Source organism: Pseudopipra pipra, chromosome 9 (genome assembly GCF_036250125.1).
Source record: "Pseudopipra pipra isolate bDixPip1 chromosome 9, bDixPip1.hap1, whole genome shotgun sequence".
NCBI classification, from domain to species: Eukaryota; Metazoa; Chordata; class Aves; order Passeriformes; family Pipridae; genus Pseudopipra; species Pseudopipra pipra.
The window spans coordinates 4,231,111-4,235,538 of record NC_087557.1 but is presented as its reverse complement, the minus strand read 5'-3'; positions in this window follow the sequence as shown (position 1 = coordinate 4,235,538).

The following is a 4,428-nucleotide window of genomic DNA, read 5'->3' as shown; positions in this document are numbered from 1 at the left end:
CATGGCCCAGCCGCCGCCGCCGGCCCCCGCCCGCCCCAAGACATGGTGCCGCCCAGCGCCGAGCGCCCGCCTCACGGCCAATGGGCGCCCGCCCCGCGCCGCCCGCCCGCCAATCAGCCGCCGGCCGGGGGGACGCGGCCGGGTGGCTCCAATAGGAGCGGCGGGGGGGACGCCCGCCAATGGGGCGGCAGCGCCGTTAACCCCGAGCGGCCGGGCCGGTCCCGCTCCTCGGCTGAGGGGGAGGATCGCGGGAAACAAGGGGGAAAACAAGGGAATTGGCGTTTTTAATACACGTATTTCCAATTTATATTGAAAACAGTTGGCTCTGGCTACGCGGGAGCCGAGACTGGGGCGACGGGTCCTGTGACAACACACACCACTGTCAGAGGAACTTGGCTGCCCTGAATTTGGAATTACAGCATTATGATTAAGAATTATAACCTTATTATGCAGTATTAATTTTATATATACATAGTAGTAGTATACAGTCCTGTTATACTACATATTATGACACTATTCGGTCCTAAACAATACACCTCCTTTTAAAAATCTCCCATCAATAAATGGGATGGATGCTCTGCATCCGTAACATCAATAGTTTGTCTGTGCTACGCATCTATAACATCAATAGATTTCTATCTATCTGCCCACGTGCTATCGCATATAGTACATTAATTTAAATTTATTTTCCTGCGTTCACACGCTCCTAATGTAAAACAATGCTCCAGTGCTGATTTAATTTCGCAGGCATCGCTGGAAGTTTGGCAGGGGAGGCGCAGCTGGTGCAGCGCCAGCCGGGCTCAGCAGGAGACACCACCCAGCAGCACAGAAATGTGCTCACACCAACACCACAGCGAGAAAGGCGGCGGAGCAGGGGCTGGCGAGGCTCGGGTGTTCCAGCCCCACACACAGCCACCACAACTACAGCCCATACATCCCCTCCCTACACAGCTCCCGGCTATCCAGAACGTTTTCTCCATTGTTTCTGCTCCACTTGCTGTTCCCGATCTTTTTTTTTTTTTCGTCCCTTTTCACAGAATCAATTCTGTTGGAAAAGACCTCTGAGATCACTGAGCCCAACATAACTGACTACAGCATCCCGGGCTACTTTAAGACTGTAACAAATACTGCATTTGCAGACTGGTGTGCCCGAAGCAGACAATGAATATAGTTCTTTCCAGGAATCTTCCCCTGGTCTCGTCCATTTTTAAGACTCAGACTGAAAACTTTTAATGGGACTTCTTAAAACCCCTGTGAATAAAATAAATATCATACCTAGTGCTTTATTACTTCCTGCTCCGAGCTTCCAAGCGCAGCGAGCAAACATCTTCACAGACATCCACACATGAGATACTGCTCTTGAGCAATGTTATTACTGCAGGGATAGATGCTTAAATATATATATATATTAATAGCACAGTTTCATTGTTATGGACTGCACCTCTGCTAACTCCTCACCCCATTAAAGTTTTAAACCTAACTACAATTATGGTTTTCATTATTAATCAGCACGTTAATATTTAAGTGCCAAGGAATTGTCTACAACTAGAGAAGCATTAAGAGCTGGAAGTGGCCAAGTTATTTAGGTTATGGACAAGCCAAGGAGCTGGGGATGGAGGATGGCAGAGGGACCAGGAGGAGACAGGGCAGTCATGATGGGCCATCACCTCCTGAAGCTGACAGGCAGAAGAGCTCTGTTATCCCTTGCCAAGGAGACAGCAGACTGCAGGGAGATCAACAGAAAGAGCTGATGGGTCTGGGACTGCCTACCAATATCTGTAGGTTGTGGGAACAAGGACAGTCTCAGGCTGGAGAACAAGGTCTGACGGGGGTAGAACAGCAGTCAAAGGGCCGTCTCAAAGCTGGGGCTGGTGTGGGAAGTAGGCCAGAGAGGCTGTTAATAATTTTATTTGCTCCAGGAAAACCTCTGAGTGCTCAGGAAGAGAAAGCTTTAAATCAACATACACACTGTCACCAGATGCTGCACAGATCTTCCTATTCAAAGAGGTGTGTGATCCTGACAACAGACTGAGATCAGATTTATACAATACAAAAAAGATTCCTGAGTCAAGGACACCACTCAGACCCAGCAGAGCACGTTAAACATCACTTTGCAGAAAGCAGCTGTATAAAATAAACCCATGTGTCAATGGAAACAATAAGATGAAATTACAGAAATTATATCAGACAGGCTGATGCTGAGGTCAGGTGTCAAGCACAGACTCTTGGATGGAAACTCTTAAACTAAACAGGTGCCACCCCCAGCTCTCTATTCCTCCTTGCTAGACAGTGGTGAGGACAGGTATCAATGCCTTGAATTCCTAATGAAGAGGAGTTCTGGGATACTGTGAAACAGGAACGATGAAAGAACATAAGAGATGAGACAGAGACTAGGGAAGGACAGGGCAGGTAAGTTGAGGAGAATTCTTTTTACCAGGCTTGGCTGCACCCCATCACATCAGAGTGGTGGTTAACACAACTTGGGGGGCCCACGCCTTCCTTGTGGAGCGACCTTGAGGCAAGAGGAAGAGCCACAAGGTCATTGTTCAGTGGCAAGATGCCACAAGGAAGTGACTACAGAGTGGCAAAGGGGTCCCTCAGTATATGGTCAAAAAGGCCAGAATCTTAGTACTGGGATCAGATGGATGGGATCCAGGCTTTGGACAAGGTGTAAAGCCTGCAGGAGTCTCCCAAGCAAGCACAAAAAGCAAGGGTGGTATGTGATGACTCAGTCAAGGTGACAAGGTTTGCTGGCACCTAAGGAGCAGACAGGCCAGGCAGGGCTTGCTCCTCTCTCCTGACCCTGTCCAGAGGGAAGGACAGCAACAAACCTCCTCTTCCAGATCCAGCCTGAGATACTACACCCTCCAGGCTGCTGGTCACCGTGGGCAGATGAAGTTATTAGCACTGCTGAGAAGCTCTGCCTCGTGATTCCGTATCCTGCTTCAGGGAAACCTCAACAGGGTTTGTATAGGTGCTCTGAGCTACCTGGGTGATTTTGCCTGAAGCAGATATGGAAATGCACACCCCAACTGATCCCCAGACAATGCTGGATACAGGAGCTACAATAAGAAACTACATGTGTCAGTGTTTTAATAGAGCACCACACCCTGAAGCATGAAGTTAAAGCAGTTATGCAAGAGATTAAAAATCTTTTTATAGTACTGTCAGGCTTATTTACAAAGTTGTAAGCGTATAATTAAATATTTGGGATATTTTTTTTCCTTCAAAGCTGTGTGTAACTGGAAAGACAAAAACATACATTTAACATTTAAACTTCCTTAATTGCTTTTAAATGTCACTGCAAATTAAACAGTGTTTAATTGCAGTCTAATTGACAGCAGCACGAAGACATCACCTCTCCACCGGAGCACAGAGGCTGGAAGGGAACAGCAATACACATTTGCATTGCACAAGCTGGTTTTATACTCCCTGCCTCCCCACCAGCACCTCTGTGTACCTTTGATGGCCCTGTGCACCTTTGATGGCCCTGTGCCTGCTCCTCCCTGTTTTCCTGCATGAGAGATGATGAATCCCAACTTCGTTCCCTTGTAGAGCAGCCATCAGCTCACTACACACAAAACCTCCTCACGGACAGGAGGAAGAGTCCTGGTGCCTTGGAAGAAGAAAACAAAAAACACTTAAACAAAGTCCAGATGTTTGCTGAGGTCCCATGGAGCAAAACTGTGACTCTCTGCGTCCTTCCACCAGAGGCTGTGCCAGGAGAAGATGGAGAACTTGGGGATCATTAACATCTCCTCAGAGCTGCACACACTGAAAACCTGACAAGGGCACTGGAGTGGCCATTCCAAATCCACTGAAAGATTAAAAAAAAAAAAAAGTCTATTTTTTTTTTAAGTACAGAGTAATTTTAAATGAAACTGCAAATCTAGTTTGGTCATTCGATGAAGCATCGGTGACCAAAATCAAATTTTGGAAGGTAAAATCTGATGTCCCTGCCCATGGCAAAGAGGTTGGAACTAGGTGATACTTAAGGTCCTTTTCCAACTGAAACCATTCTGTGATTCTGTGAATAAAAGCAGAGTGCATTGTTCCAAGCCTTGGGAAAAAGAAAGGGATGAGAGGGGCTGCCTCGCTTGGACAACAAACTCCACAGAGCCCGACGGTGCCAAGGAAAAGGGGCAAAACCTACAGTACTGAGATCTTCCCTTCCTCACCAGAAGTAACAGAAGTGTCAGAGATATTGGATTAAAGCAATTCTCAAGCTTCTCATAACAAGTCAAGCCTGTTCAACTGAGAGGTTGAAACAAGTCACTGTGCCATGACAACACACCAGCCAAGTTTCTGTGTACCTTCCTTCTCCTCCTGTGTGTAGCAGCCCAAAATAATTCCAAATATTTAGATCATAACTAGCTGACTTTAGAGCAAACTGAGGAAGTTGTGCAGAGGCTCTCATGGTTCTCCCTG